This window comes from Aythya marila (assembly GCF_965140915.1).
Source record: "Aythya marila genome assembly, chromosome: 18".
Taxonomy (NCBI): domain Eukaryota; kingdom Metazoa; phylum Chordata; class Aves; order Anseriformes; family Anatidae; genus Aythya; species Aythya marila.
In genome coordinates, this window is record NC_139059.1 from 10,796,460 (window position 1) to 10,811,500 (window position 15,041).

Consider the following 15,041-nt stretch of genomic DNA (forward strand, 5'->3'; position numbering starts at 1 on the left):
CCATGGAAAGCATGGTCCCTCAAGGTCCAGCTGTCTCCCCTCGGTTTCCGTGTCAGCCCTGATTTCTGCACCCCTTTGTTTGTAGGAAAGGAGGACCCCATCCTGTTCCACGCCTCTGTCATTCTGTGCCAGCTGCAAACCTGGTCCTATAAAGAGCACGGGCCACTTGTGTAACAGTGCACAGCTCACCTGCAAACCCCAACCACGGTGTGATGTGGCTGTGGGGGCAGCAGGGTGTGTGTGTGTGTGTCTCCTTTGCTCATAATCATCCCTGTGATTGTTAATATCATGGTGGGGAAGATGTTTGATTTCCTGCATCAGACTCCTTCCCAGATCGTTCCCCGGGTCTTCCTTCTCCCTGTGACAAGCACGGAGGGCTTCTAGCAAGCACCAGGTTGGCTTTGGGTGTGCTGAAGCCAGAGACGGAAATGGAAATGGTCCCGAGGGCTGCAGGAGGGCCAGGATCAGACCTTCTCTGTGGAAGAAGGGACTGGAGGTGGAAGGGAGTCAGGGTTTAGCAGGGGTTTGCTCCAGATACCCCACGCCCTGACTTAGCACACAAAGTCCACCTGCACAGGGCAGGAGAGTGTGGGTCAGACAAAGTTTGAGTGGGAAGCACGAATGCTGAGGGCTCTCTGGAGCCCTCCAACCCCAGCCCCAAATCTTCAGCTCTTCACAGGATCAGGTTGTTTAAGGTCATGTTTTCACCTCCTGCACGGAAGGCAGAAGGGGAAGGTCTGGGGTCAGGTCTGCCGCCACCAAAGCCTATGGCCCATTTTCGTTTCTCAAGGGTCAGATTCAGGTGGTGTTGAGCAATCTTTCAGTATCCTTTAAATTGCACCAGAGAAATGAAAAACACAAGTCGTGGGAGGAACCAGAGAGAAAAAGCAGGTTCCCTTTTTGCTGGATCCTGCTTCCCCTTCCCTCTGAAGCTGTGCAGGCAGCGGGCAGAGGCCTGGGGTGCTGAGCCGGGGCTGTGGGGCTCTGTCATTGTGGGAACGGGCAGAGAAGGAAGCAACGGGCACACCGAGAGCCTCTGCAGCCACGGGCAGAGCAGCCCCGGGTGCATCTCTGGGAGATGTGAATGGATCCTAAGGAGATGTGAGCACATCCCTGGGAGATGAGAACACAGGTCTGGGAGATGTGAACATATCCTAAAGAGATGTGAGCACAGCCTCAGGGGATGTGCTGGCTGCAGTCTGCAGCTGTTGGACCGTGTTCATGGTCAACTTCAGCTTGATGACTTTGTGGCCTTTTTTTGGAGCTAAATTTTTGCATTTCCAATGTGTGGTTGGGCCTGAATCCATCAAGAACACCCCAGCACCTCTCTGGCTGAGAGGACATCACATCCCATAGCCAGCTTTGCTCCCTTCCCTGGTCATTCCCTGGCTAACATTCAGCTGAGCCCTGCCCTGCTGCAGCCCAGGAGCTGCCACCAGGCTCCAGTGCCGTTTCTGTGCTGGTGTGACCCATGCAAGGATGATGTGCCAGTACCTCCTGCACTGGGCTGGGGTGGATTTGGGGTGGGGGAGAGGCTTCAGGGCAGATGTGGGACAGCATGGGGGAATTTGAGGTGGCAAAGGGAGATCACAGCCTGCACGGGGAGAGTTTCTGTCTGCAGAGGTGCTGCCCGGGGTGAGGGGACATTCCACCGGGCTTCCTGCAAAGGGTCAGCAGGGCCAGGGACACAGGCGTGCAAAAACCCAGTGGAAAGCTGCTGCAGGAAGGGGGAAGCCTGCCTGGGACATTCGGGCAATTCCCAGCTCCTGAGCCTGCTGCTCTCCCCTCACTGAGACACAGGGACCCCTAAGCTGGGATGTGGATGAGCTGGGCGATGCATCTGTGTGATGGGGGGCAAATCCCTGGGGAGACAGGGGCTGTGGAAGGAGATTCCTCCCCTCTGCCTGCTGCAGCACTGGCTCAAGCCACCTGCAGCTGTCACTGCACCCACAGAGCTCCTTGTCCCTGAGGTCCGCATGCTGCTGTCTTCTGGGCAAATGGGAAGCACTGCTGTGGGGTGGGGGGGCACAGGGGCACGCAGGCACAAGAAAAAAACATCTTTGAAAAGGGGCATTTGCAGAGAGTGTCATTAATTGCTTCATTTGTAACTTCGTGTTGAAACCTGTGCTGGTCTTGCTGCAGAAGTGGAGGTGGAGAACAGAGTTTGTTAGTGCCCCAACAAAAAGCTCAGCAACTGGGCTTGCCCCACAAGATCTTTTTCCACCTAGATTTGAAGCATTTTTATCAATAGGACAATCCCAACTGAACTAATCACTCTGACTGGCAGCCATCAAGAATAAACATGCTTAGATGTAGCCTGTAACTACAGTATTCTAAGCAGAAACCGATACTGCAATATTTGAGACAGAAAAACTGCCTTCCAGGAATTTCTCACACTGGTCTGGAAATGCTCCACGCAGCTCAGCCTGAGCTGGCAGTGCATGGTGGATTCAGGGAAGCACATCCCTGCCTGCTGGGAGTGTGTTGGGCAGAGAGGGGTGGGATGATCAGCCAAATTTCCAAGCACCCCTGCCAGCTAGGGGAGAGCCCATTTTGAGCAGGCAGGTGGTGTCTTGGGGTTGGTTTGGAGGAGGAGGAATGAAACTAGAAGCTGGTAAAAGGATATTTGGGTTTGTGAATTCACATTGCTGGAAATAAGAAAGGATTTGATGGAAGGAGACTGACTGGGGACTCTCACAGGGAGTGTTTACAGCCCACTGCCCCTCACACACCCCAGTCCCTTTGCATGTGTCGGAAACCTGATTTGCTTAGAAATGTTCGCTATGGAAATCACTTTCTATCACCAAAGAGGTTTTGTGCGGCAATTACTCTGCTGGAGGAAGTATTCCATTCCAGCCAGGAGCTTCCACGAGTTGCTTTGGAGTCACTTGTGGAAAGTTTAAGCCTAAATACTTTTATCTTTGAGTCCTGTATCTGCTCTTGAGCATCCTTTGGAGCAGAGGTGGTGTCCTGTGGATGTCTGGAAGTGGAGAGGTTGCCGGGTCCCCAGGCGGCACCCAGGCAGCAGCGCGACGGTGGCAAACCTCCACCCGGAGACCCGGGTGTGAACACCAGATCTCTGCTCCCTGAATCGATTTGCATGGGCGGGGGCTTTTCTGTCGCCTTCGCTGGAACTCAGTGTGGTACCGAGAACCCACATCTCTAGCTATTGGTGTAGTCAGAGCGCGGCCTCAGCCACCCCGTCCTGAACCCTGGAGCATGGCACAGGTGTCCCCAGGGTCTCCTGACCTCAAATTAGAAAAACTCAGTGATAAGGAGGAGCACAGTGCTCAGGTCCCTCTGGAGCCCTTTCCCCCAGGTGGCTGCTCCAGCCCGGTGGCCACCACACTGCTGTTTGTCATCCTTGTCACTGTGCACTGCAGCAGAGGCAGGGCACGGCGCCTCCCTGCACTGCTCCGCTTCCTTCCGCCCGGCACGAGCCCCCTGAGTCACCAGTTTTGGTAACTTCCTCATGCTGCGTGCCCCGAGGAGCAAAACAAGCCGATGACGGCATGCACAGTGCATGGGGTGGGACCCGGAGGGACAGGGGGGATGCGTGGCAGCCCCAACAGCCTGAGCAGTGCGGCCTCTGCTGATCTTGCCTTCTGCCATCCTGATTCCTCTGGCTTGGGGATAAGCATGAAGGGATGGGGCTGAAATGTGGAGGTGGGATTGGAGCAGAAGGGATGCCAGAGGTCAGATTGGCATCCCCAAAATTGACACCGGCCTGGTGCCCAGCAGCCTTTCCCCACCTGACTGCCACCCTTCCTAATCCTGTCCTCACAGAGGCAGCAGTGCAGGGCGCTGCACCGCTCCCACCTCCCCTGCTCCACCTGGGTGCTGTGCTTTGTGAGGCAGGTGGCACGGTGGCAGACACCAGACTTTCCCCTCTCTGTTATTTTTGCCGAATTTCTTCCGAATTGCCGGGGCGGCTCAGCTGGCGAAGGCCGAGCTCCGTCCCCTCACCGCAGGGTTTCACCCGGTGCGAGCCCCAGGGTGCTGCAGGGCGCGGGTGGCATCGGGGGCTCAGGGCGCAGCGTCCCACGAGACGTTGTACCGGGGATCAGCACTTATGGGGGATTTTGGCTCTGACTCTGGTTGCTTTTTTTAAAATTCACTGGAATCTCACTGCGAAACCCACATCTATTTCAGTGCCCGAGCGGTTTTCGAGTCTCAGAGCATCCGTAGCAGCGGTCACTCTCTTCTGAAAAACGAAAACCCGCAAGGAAACCCAGAGCTGGATCCTTGCTGCTGCCCACAACATCAGCTGGGCTGGATCCAGCCCCGTGCAGCAGAGACACCGTCGGAAAGACATCGGGGGAGAGCATTGCCTGTGGTCGATGCTGGCACGGGCCCTTTCTTAGGAGCTCCCTTGAAGACACCAAGGAAAGGCCGCTTCCAGGTGCCACCAGAGCAGCAAGCAGCATCGTGTCCCCAGCCTGCTGTCACCCAGCCCAGCCATGGGTGGCTTCACAGTAATGGGGAGGTGCCGAGGGATTCTCCAGCAGGGAAAAGGGGATGAGCAGGGAGGGAAGGAGAACAGGGTCACATAGGGTGGAGGAGTGGAGGGGTGGAGGGATGGGGCAGCAGAGAGGTGGATGGAGGAACAGCTGTAGGGAGGGATGGAGGGAGGGATGGAGAGACAGAGGGAGAGATGGAGAGATGAAGGGAGGGATGGATGGAGGGATGGAGGGATGGATAGAGGGGGATGGAGAAGTGGATGACTGGAGGGAGAGAAAGGGACTGATGGAGGCAAGGGGAGGTGGATGAATGAATGGCTGGATGGTTTGGTGGGTGGATGGATGGAAGAATGAGGTGTCAGAATGGCAGATGGATGAAGGGATGGATAGATGGGTGAAAGGAAGGAGAAGGTTATGAAGGGAGCAGTAGATGAATAGAAGAACAGATGAATGGAAGAGAAAGGTGGGGGACAGAGTGGCTGGGTGGATGGAGGGATGGAGGGATGGAGGGATGGAGGGATGGATGGATGGATGGATGGATGGATGGATGGATGGATGGATGGAGGGATGGATGGATGGAGGGATGGATGGATGGAGGGATGGATGGAGGGATGGACGGACGGACGGACGGAGGGGTGGGTGGCTGAGCGGTCGGATAGTTGGATGGAGGGGGCGGTGTGCGGGTGGAGGAAGCGGCGGCCGGGCGGGCGGAGGTGCGGGCGGGGCCGGGGCCGGCCGGGCCACACGTGCGGGGCGGGTCCCGTCGCCGGCCCCTCCCGCCCGCCCGCCCGGTGCCGCCGGTGCCGCCCGCGGGGAGCGCAGCGCAGCGGAGCCCGGCGGGGAGCCCGAGGATGGGCAGGGAGCGACGGCGGCAGCCGCCCTCCAGGTGGGGACCCCCGGGGCCGGGAGCGGGGGCGCTGCAGCCCCCCGGGGGCGGGGGGGGTGTCGGTGTAACCGGAGGGGGCCGTGCCCCCTGCGTGTGACCGGGAGCAGGTTGTAACCGGGGGACTCTGTCCGCCTGGTGGCTCTAGGGGGGGGTCCTTGTAACAGGGGTGTCCGTGTAACTGAGGGGTCGGTGGGTGCTGGGGGTGTGTGTGTGTGATATGGGGGGGTGAGGGGGCTTCTAAGTGGGGTGCTCAAATAAATGCGTGGGGGCAATGATCCCCCATGGAACTGGAGACCCCCCTTCAGCTGGGAGGGGTGTGTGTGCCCTGGGAGAGCCCCTCTGGCTGACGCCGCAGGGGGGTTCCCTGAGGTCTCTGCAACCCCAGGGAGGACCCTGCACCCGTTGGTGGGGGTCACCCTATGGCCCCAGGGTGGGGGTCCCCTTGCAGCCTGGGAAGGGTGCACCCCCCACCTTGCCTCTATCTGGCTCCCTTGGCAGCCTGTGAGGGTCCGTGGCCAGGAGCAGCTTGTTGTGCCCGCTGGTGGGGACGGGGCCCCACTGCCGTGACTCATTTCTGGACTGCGTGCTCTTGTTTTTCTCCTGCTGCCCCACAGAGCTGCTGCCTGGGGCCCAGGTGTGGAGCTCGGCCCCCAGGGACCACCCCACAGCTCATGGGTCCCCGGGAAATCCCAGGGGCTCTCCAGCACCCGGCTGGAGTTTTGGCAGAGTCTCTGGCGGGGGTGGCAGTGAGTCACCTGGTGTCACCGGGAGCTCCCCCTGCCAGGCTGGAAGGACCTAGTGCCCTCAGGTCACTTGCTGCTCCTCGCACCCTCGGGACTCCAGCGTCCCCTCAGCCCAGCAGGGCAGCGATGTGACCCTGGCAGGGCTTTGCTGTGGCAACAGGATGTGGTTTGGGATGTGACAAGCCCAGCGGCATGTCATCCCTCCGGCACTGGTGTCCGGACACGCGCCAGCCCCGAGATGTCCTCGTGCTGCTTTCCACACTGGCCTGTGCCAATGCTCGTGCCCAGGAAGGAGCATTTTGGTCAGGTGTTTCCAGGGCCTTGTTGTGCCACCAGCGGTCCCCATTTAGTGGCCAGCACTGACCAGGGGGCGCACGGATCCATTCTGGCCTCCTGCTCTGCTCACTTCTGCAGCAACCTCCACAAAAAGATGTTTAGCTGCTTTGGATGGTGTAAGCCCTAGGGGAGGAAAAGGCCAGGCTGACTCAAATCACTAACGAAAGCGGGAGAAAAGAGATTTCAGACCTTTGTTTTCATGTTTATTAAAATCTCACTGTTGCCCCAGCACCCATTAGCTTTGCTGGTAGCTTGTTTTCGGTGCTGATGTTGCTACTCTGAATGCAGCGAAAACATGCTCAGGCAGCTGCAGGCTGCTGCTGCTTATCCTGTTGTTGAAGGGGCTGAGGCTAAGCAGCTGCAATTTATTTAGGTTTTCGATGTGTAGTAATTTTCTAAATCTTGGTTAGATGCAGAGGCTGCAGACTCCAGGGATGTGCAGGATGTCAGTGTTTTGGTTTTTGTGTGTGTGTGCTGGGGATGGGTCTGCTTGGCTGTTTCATGCTCATAGCAAAAAAATTGGATGGAGTTGCAAATTGTTTCCACAACACAATCGCGAAGTGTTTTGGAACTGCGGGTGTTGCTCAGATTAGAGCATAAACCTAGAAAGATGAGAGGATAAAGGGCGAGAGCCTAGCAGCAGTGGTTGCAGCTGTTGCATCCCTCGGTTACAGCAACTGCAGGAGGTTGGAGGGCAACAGCCGGGGCGCATCCTCTGGAGCTGGGCTGGAGGGTGCCCTGCAGGTGTCCGGGCAGTGCAAAGCACGGTTTGCAGCACTGTGAGCTGAAGGTGTGCGTGGTCCAGGGCTGGGTTAGCCTTGTGCTGTGGTCCTGCCGGCAGGCAGCGGGGATGCTCGCTGCTCCTTGCTGCACTCTCCTGCAGCTCCACAGCCCGACAGGGGCAGGAGGAAGAGGCTGAAGTGCTGGAGATGATTTGCAGAGGGAGAAGCTGTCACAGTAGGGTGGATGAGTTTGGGGTAGGGGCTCTTCACTAGTGCTGCGGGCTCTGGTGCTGTAGGATGGTGCAGCTGGCAAGACCCTTCCCCCCCCCCACCCCTGCAGATCAGGGCACCCCAATTTGGGGAAAAGCAAACCAAAACTGTCACCTTGTGCCTTTTGCTGAACGTGAAAATCAAGATGTGAGTTTTGTACCGAGAAAGAAGAACTGAATCCAGATGAAAGCACTGGAGAGAAGTGCTGTACACTGCCCCAGCAGAGTATGCTGCCCACACCACAGTGGCCCTCAGGGCTGAGGGATGTGGTGGTGGCTTTGCCGTCAGCACGATGCTCCAGCCGTGATGGGGACCAGGCTGTGACACCCTTGTAATGATGCAGGGACTGCTGCAGGCTTGCCATGCCGTAGCTCACCTGGGACAGTTTCAACTTCTCTTTTTGGGTGACCACTGAGCTGTTCCTGCTTCGGGGCTGCCTGTTTTTGCTTTATTATTTTGCAAGTGGAAAATGTGCATGAATTATCTGGGGGAGAGCTGCTCAGGTGAGTGCCCCAAGGATGGTTTTGAGTGAGGAGAGTCTCCTGCTGTTTCTAAACTCCTCTTGTCTCTGCTTTGAACTTGCCCTGGGCAGTAAGTAAGGGTAAGTTCCCTATGGAAACTGTGCCCCCCACAGGCATTGCATCATAGCCCAATGCTTTGCAACTGTGCTCACCTGACAGGGAGGTGTTTGGGGCTGGAAATGTCATTCCTGATTGCAGTGGAGAAAGATGTGACCTGTGAATGTGACCCAGGTTCTGCTGCTCATGCTCTTTCTCTGCTCTTCTGCTTCCCTAAGAGGTTCAGTATTGCGGGACTCCTGGCATGGCTGGAGGTGGTGTGGGGTCACCTTTGTCCCCTCTCCATTGCCAGCCCTGTCATTGCAAGGTGCCCACCCACCCAAAGCCATCACTGGAGGTCTCCAGAAACCACCCAGGTCTGTGTTCTTCCCATGTTGTGTGCATCCAAGTGGGGGTTTGCTCTCCTGTAGGCACAGCTGGTTATGGAGTCAACGTGCCACGGGCACGATGCACACGAGGGTGCGGGCAGGACCCTCCACCAGCACCCACGCTGGCACCGAGCCCTCTCCAGCTGCCTGGGTGGGAGCTTGGGGAGAAGCTCAGTGCCCTTCTCAGCATGGGGACTGAAACCCCCTGAAAACCAGTGTTCCCTTCCTTATGATCTCGTCTTTGGCCGCCAATTAACACAACGTGAGAACTTGTCTCCCCAGTGACATGTCTGTATGACTCCTCGGATGCGTTAATTGCAGGGTTTTCAGCAGCCGGAGCGCGATGAAATGGTAATTGTTGTGCTTGTGCGCCGTGCGGTAACGAAAAGACGCGGCTCTTTGGCAAAGCTTAATTAGGAAATAGGGACACTGTCAGGAATGGCTCTGCGATGCGATTTTCCTAATGAAAGCTACTGAATAGGCAGCCTTGTAATGAAGAACAGGCTCATGAGGGGTACTGCCAATTGCTCTTCTCTAGTGTTAATTTTGTATTTCCTCCCCATTGTTTCTAATACCCTCTTGGAAAAGCTTGTAGATAAAATGCTTTATTTTCTTACGGCTCGTATCCTGTTTGGCAAGCCGTGATTATAGCGTGTGCATCTGGAATACATGAGTGGACAGGCGTGAGCTCCTTCAGACCCGTTCATCTCTGATTTCAAGCCCTGCCATTGAAGGAAAAGGAAAAAAAAAGCCACCTCGGCTTGCGGTTGGGTGATCTGCTCCCTCGCTGCGGCCTGGCCGTGCTGCAGGAGCTGGAGATGCTCGGCTGCTTTTGCAGAAGGCAGCAGGAGGAGAGCTGGCTCCGAGGGGTGTGAAGGCAGCCCGATGCTGCGGGCGTTTGGCGGGGTTTCATGTTCGAGGCTTGCCTGTTTTCGGCTCAGATGTGCTCCCCTCTCAAGTGTGATTGCTGTATTTAACCTGCCCCATCTGAGAGTTCACCCAGGTTCCAGTCTCCTGCTGGTAAGAAAGAGCCCAGTGGCCGGATCCTGCCTGGGACAGCTGCGTGGTTCAGCGCCCCCACCTGCACTGTGCCCTTCCCGTAACGGGGCCGGGCGAGCCGCCGGGTGCTGGAGCAGGCTCCAGCACTGCCTCCCAGCTGTGCTGAGCAGTGAAAAGTGCTGCAGATGGTTTTGGCCGACAGATGTGAGCACAACCCCACTGCTGAGTTAAAAGCAGAATTAGAAAATGCTACCTGGCTGGATGATGCTGCGGGGCTGTGACAATTCTTAATGACTCCATGCTGTTGGGAACCATTCCTGGCTCAATGGGAATGGGGCTTGGTTTTCCCTCAAATGCTTTGTTTCTTTGCTTGAAATTCCGGTAGTGCTTGGGGTGAGAGCAGCTCCTGAAGTGCTGCTGGTCCTCATTTTGGGTGGCGATAAGCAGAAGTGAACAGCTCATGTGACGAGGGCGCCTGGGAATGCAGGGCGTGCTGGAGCATTGTCCCCCCGCAGTCATGATGTCAGCTTTGAGCCTGATCTTGTGACTGTCTTTAGCAGTGCTGTGATAGGGAATCTGTCTCCCTTTTTATCTTGTGTCGGAGGGTTTGGGGCTGTAACATCAAGGCATTTAAAATATTCATCCTAAAGCCGTGTTAATGTTCAAACACAGCACATGGGTGTACGTCTGGTGTGTGCACGCTTAGGAAGGACAGTGTTGTCTTGAACTTGCAAAAGTGTTTTTCATCCCTTCCACAAAGGCCTATTCTTTTTTTTTTTTTTTTTTTTTTTGTCTCAAATTAGGATGAAATATTTCCCCTTTCAGCTGCTTCCCCCAACGCTGTGTCTATTTAAACCCTCGGCTCAGAGGCTTCTCTGCAAACAAGCTCTCGTCCTTTCAGGTGGCATTTCCCTTTTCTCATTGTTTCTGGCAATCTGTACATGTGAAACTTCACAAATGTTTCTTCATTCTTGGTGTCCTTGTGTTGATAAACCTTGCAAATCGGTGCACGCACGTGGCTGTGCGTATGCACTGGTTACGGTGGTGCACGGGGCGCGGGTGCTTGGTGTGTGACTGAGCGGTCTCCAGCCCTGCAGACCCAGCCTTGGGTGACCTCACTGCTGCTCCTTGGACATGGCTGAGTCCTGCTCATCTCAGAGGCCTTCTGCTTGAGGTTTGCCTCCCTGGATCAATTAGCTGGATTGCAATCCATCCCATCAAGCCTGAAGTCCCCAAAGGACTGCTCTTTAGATGCAAATTACTCTCAGGCTGATCTGGTCTGAATGCTGGGGGGTGTTTGATCCTTTAGGAAACTTGGGCAGAGTCAAGAAGTGTCCGTGTGGGTCTAAGTCCATGTTTGCTGGGCACGCAGCACACCTGGAGCCTGGGGACCTTGTTCGTGGTGGCCCCTGAGCTGCTGGTTCACAGCACTGGGCACTGGTGGGTGTTCAACAGCCTCCCACCGGGGGTCTCTAACCAGGACGCCATCACCAGCTGTAGGATGATGCTGTGGGGTGAGGGGGGAAGCCTTTGGCTCTGTGGAAACTGTGCTTAGGAGTCTCCATCAAGCCACTTCCCAGGAACTTAGCTCCTTGTGAAGAGCTGGCATGAGGGCCGTGCAATACCACCACCCATCCTGGGAGGAACCAAGGGCTGGAAGGCATTCAGGATGCATGTGCCATGTGAGTTTGTGCACCTTTTGCTCCTGTGGTGTGTCACTGGGAGGATCTGGTGACTTGTCCTGCACGTCAGAGCTGGTCAGGGCTGTGCCTACCTGGCTGGAGGCGATTTGGGGATGGATGGGGTTCTCTGTGCCACTTGTGGTGGCACGTCACCTTCAAATACATTCAGTGAGCCAGGGAGAAGGGATACAGAGTGTTGGATAGGGCCTTCATGTGGAGAAGAGGATTCCTCTTGGCTTGTCTTCTCCATGGCTTTTTGGGCTGGTGAAGATGTTGCTCTGGTGGCCATACTAGGCCAGACCAAAGGATGGTCCAGCTCAGGGTTCTGCCCTCAGCGAGGGAGAGCTCAGGGTCTTGGAGCTCACCCACCACTGTGGGACTGCCAGAAGAGCTCTGGTCCCAGCACCTTCCCTTTGTGCAGCCCTTCCTTCTCCAGACCTTCAGGGTTTGGTACATCTGGGGTGCTGTGGTGCCTTCCAGCAGAGCTTGGGCCTGCTTCTTCCCAGAGGTGAACACAAGGCTTGGAAAGGCTTCATGCCACGGGCTTGTCACTTCTCCCTACAATGGAAAATGCAGAAGCTGCTGCAGTATTTCAGTGTTTTAAGGTGCTTGAAGATGCTTGGGGCTGAACAGCATGGTGGGGCTGGCATCCTGCTGTCGGCTGGACACCCAGTCCTCCATGGTCTATCCCCTCACCTGGAGATCCCCTTCCTTCTCGTGACTGTGATGGTGCTGCAGTTGTACCGGTGGTTCCTCTGGTCAAAGTGGGGCTCAGACCTGTCCCTGAGCTTCGGAAGTGAGTGTCAGTCACTGCCTCGCTGCCCCAGGCTGATGGGGAACGGCCAAACCTGTCCTCACTGTCATCTGTCTTTTGTGGAGCTGGAGCCAGCGGTGCTGGAAGCAAATCTGAAGTTTTTGGGCAACCAAGCCAGGGACTGAAAAGGCTCCTGGGTTCCCAGCAGGGCCTCCACAATGGCAGGAAGTAACTTCTAAAGCTTCCTTTGGATACACAGGGCCTTGGGGGAAAGATTTACTTGCTTGTTTATGCTGTAAGTTAATCTATTTAGTGGGCTTGGCATTAAAGCTCACAAAAAGCCCTCTGAAATGGTCACGCTGCTTGTGTGTAGTGCTTTGTCTCTCACTTGCTTTGTTTCACAGCTGGAGTAGTTAAGCAGAGAGGGAGCCAATTGAAATCTCACGTGTAAACTTGTTTTTCCAAATAGGCTGAAGAAATTAGCATCGTCTCTCGCTGTGGCACAGGGGGAAGGCAGTGTGGGGCAGAGGTTGGGGTCTCCACCATGGGGGACTCCTGGTTGTGTGGGCTCTGTGCTGCTTGACTCAGCTGGGGGATGGGGAAGGTCCTGGACCCGGCTGGGGATAAAGATGCTTTTGGAATGGGAAAAAGTATGCAAAAGGAACCCCCCCAGAAATACTGAGCTGTTACTCAGTGTAGCAGAGTAATGTAATGGTTATTTGGGGGTGGACAAGAAGTCTTAGGAAGAGTTTGGAGAGGCAGAAGAAAGTGCCGAGTCAGTGGAACAATGAATAGCTGATGGTGATTTTTTGTGATAAGGCGGTATCACTGTTTCCACTTGTTTGATGCTATTCTAAATGTGATAGTGCACCCACATGTAACCTTCCACAGGAAAAGTGTTTGTTTTCCTCAAGGGTCATGCCTGAAAAAGTCCCATGTGCCCAGTGGCGGCCCAAGGCAGCACGTGGGACACCTGGGGTTGGGGCTCATGCCCAGAGGTAGCCAGCACCAGGCTCCCTTCCAGGCTGGAGATGTGGTTGCATGGTTTTGGGAGGGTCTCTTTGTTAGGTATGGGAGCACCTGGAGTCTTGTCCCCTCTGCCCCCATGTGAGTGGCCCCCAGAACCCTCCCAAAGGGACCTGTTGCATTGTCCCACCGGCTTGCAGCCACACCGGTGAGCGTCGGGTAGAACGGAACCGCTTGATACTCTGAGTCGTGTTCTTCCCTTCCTTCTTGGCAAGGGCAGCTTGGGTCACCACCTTTTTTTGTGGGAAGCACCTTTTTCCTCTAAATTCTGCATTTGGTGATTTTTTCCCTCCCCCAGTTGTCTCCTGTGACACACAGACACGGCTTTCCCAACTTCCACATCCCCACAGAGCAGCCTCGGTGCTCCCAAGGTGCACACTGCCAGTACTCAGTGCCCAGCCAGGCTCTGCTGAAGACCATCGCTGTCTCCAACCTAAATCTTCTTGGGGCTTCACTTGTCACCGAGCTTGTAATCGGCTGTGGTGTTGGGTGAAACTTCAGCCTTCACTCTCGGGATAAGGGGTGATAGGAACTAAAATTAACTCTTGCATCATGTGGTGAGGGGTTTTCATAATCAATGCCAGGAACAAGCACGTTTCCTCTCTGAGGAGTGAGTATGTCTAACTGGCCTTTTCTTACTCAGATCAGATCTGTGTAATTTCTGCTGATTTTTAATGAGAAGAAGAAGCTTCTCTTACCCTGGCTGAGTTCTGCCAAGCCCATGCAGTCTTTTGAGTGGTCGTGGGTGGGGCTGTGGTTGCTGATGTCCTGGCCCAGCCATCTGTGCCTGGCAGAGTCTGGGCAAGGGCAGCGTTCGGGTACCAGGGAGGTGCAGGTGCTGCAGGTGGCAGAGCTGCTACTGCCAGCACATGCAAGAGGAGAGGTCAGTTTGGCTTCTGAGAGAGAAGCTCGAGGTGCTGACACCCACTGGTCTTGGTCTGGTGTTTTGGATGGTGAGGAAAGCGTTGACAGAGAAGAGATAAAAGGAAGCATAGAATAAAGCTGGATTTTTTTTTTTTTTTTTTTTTTTAAGGAAGTTATTTTTTGGTGTTGCGATGTACTTTACAATGGTGAAATCCAAGAAATTCCACAGATTTCTGGGTCCTCACCTGCCTAGGGGCAGGAGGATTGAAAAGGTGATGGGGACGGAAGGCTGCAAGACTGTCAGGGCCACTGGGCGTCTCTCCCTGGCCTCGGGCAGGGGCCACTTGGCTCATGTCACTCGATTCAAGACTGTTGCTGCTTTTTCTGCCCTTAAGAACATGGGTATAGACTATTCTCCTCCTCTTTACAGCAGCCTTTTTTGTGATTGCATTTATCCCATTTTCCGCTCCCAGCAGGGCATGTTTTCTCCCTGTCCTGCAATCTGAAGCTTGTCTTTCAGCATCTCCAGGAGTGGGACTTTTGCAGTTTCCTTCAGAAATCACTGCAAGAAGTAATTGACCTAATTCAAAGAACAGCGGGGAGACATGTTGCTCCCTATGCTTCTCACTTCCCAAAAGCTTGAGACTCAAGCAGTTCATGAGCACTTTTACAAGAGCTGAAAATAATGGAATATGGAGATGAAGGGTACAGCCCATGGTTCAAGCTGGAGATAAAGGCAGCGTCTTGCCAGTGGTAAGAATATCTCTGATTGAAAGGACCTGCCATGAGTCACTGAGGTTGCATAAAGAGAAGTGTCTTTTAGGAGAAAGGGGGAAGGCACCATCAGAACTGTTCTCGGTGATGGTTCGGTGGGACTAATTTAGAGATTCTTATTTTTCGGCATCAAAATACATCATGTCTTCACAGGGGTAGCAAGTGGAATTCCCCCATTATCTGTTTGTCAAGAATGCACGAGATCCTGTCTTGAAAAGTGGTAATTGCAAAAAAGAACATTTTAAAAATAAGCCAGGAGGAAGTCTCAGTTTGCAGAATAGTTGGTAGGGAGGTCAGCAGACAATTCTGCACTGGACACTGTCTCACTTTTGTGGTTTCAATTTCCCGTCAGCATTACTGCTGGAGTCAGGGCCTGATGGGACTCTGGTCTCCATGCCCTGTTCACATCGCTAACTTTGCAGTGAGGGAATTGCTTGCTTACAGAAAGTTCCAGGATAATCTGTGAGTGTCTTCAGCATGTATGAGTCTGCCATGCATCTCAGGCTATTTATGTTTCTGAAGGAAATGCATAGTTGCTCTCAAGTGCAGGCCTGAACATGGAAGCAGCAAACCTCCAAT

The 15,041-nt window shown here is 54.8% G+C and overlaps 1 protein-coding gene across 3 annotated transcripts in view; it reads left to right on the plus strand.

Annotated features, from left to right (window-relative positions):
• The first annotated feature begins 5,260 nt into the window (after nucleotides 1-5,260).
• PIK3R5 (phosphoinositide-3-kinase regulatory subunit 5) overlaps nucleotides 5,261-15,041 on the plus strand; it is a 57,862-nt gene continuing 48,081 nt past the window's right edge. For 2 of the 3 annotated variants that reach the window (XM_082774909.1, XM_082774913.1), the window contains exon 1: nucleotides 5,261-5,346. The gene's annotated coding sequence lies outside the window, so the exon portion shown is untranslated. The remainder of the gene's footprint in view (nucleotides 5,347-15,041) is intronic. The other variant, XM_082774910.1, reaches the window with a different exon arrangement.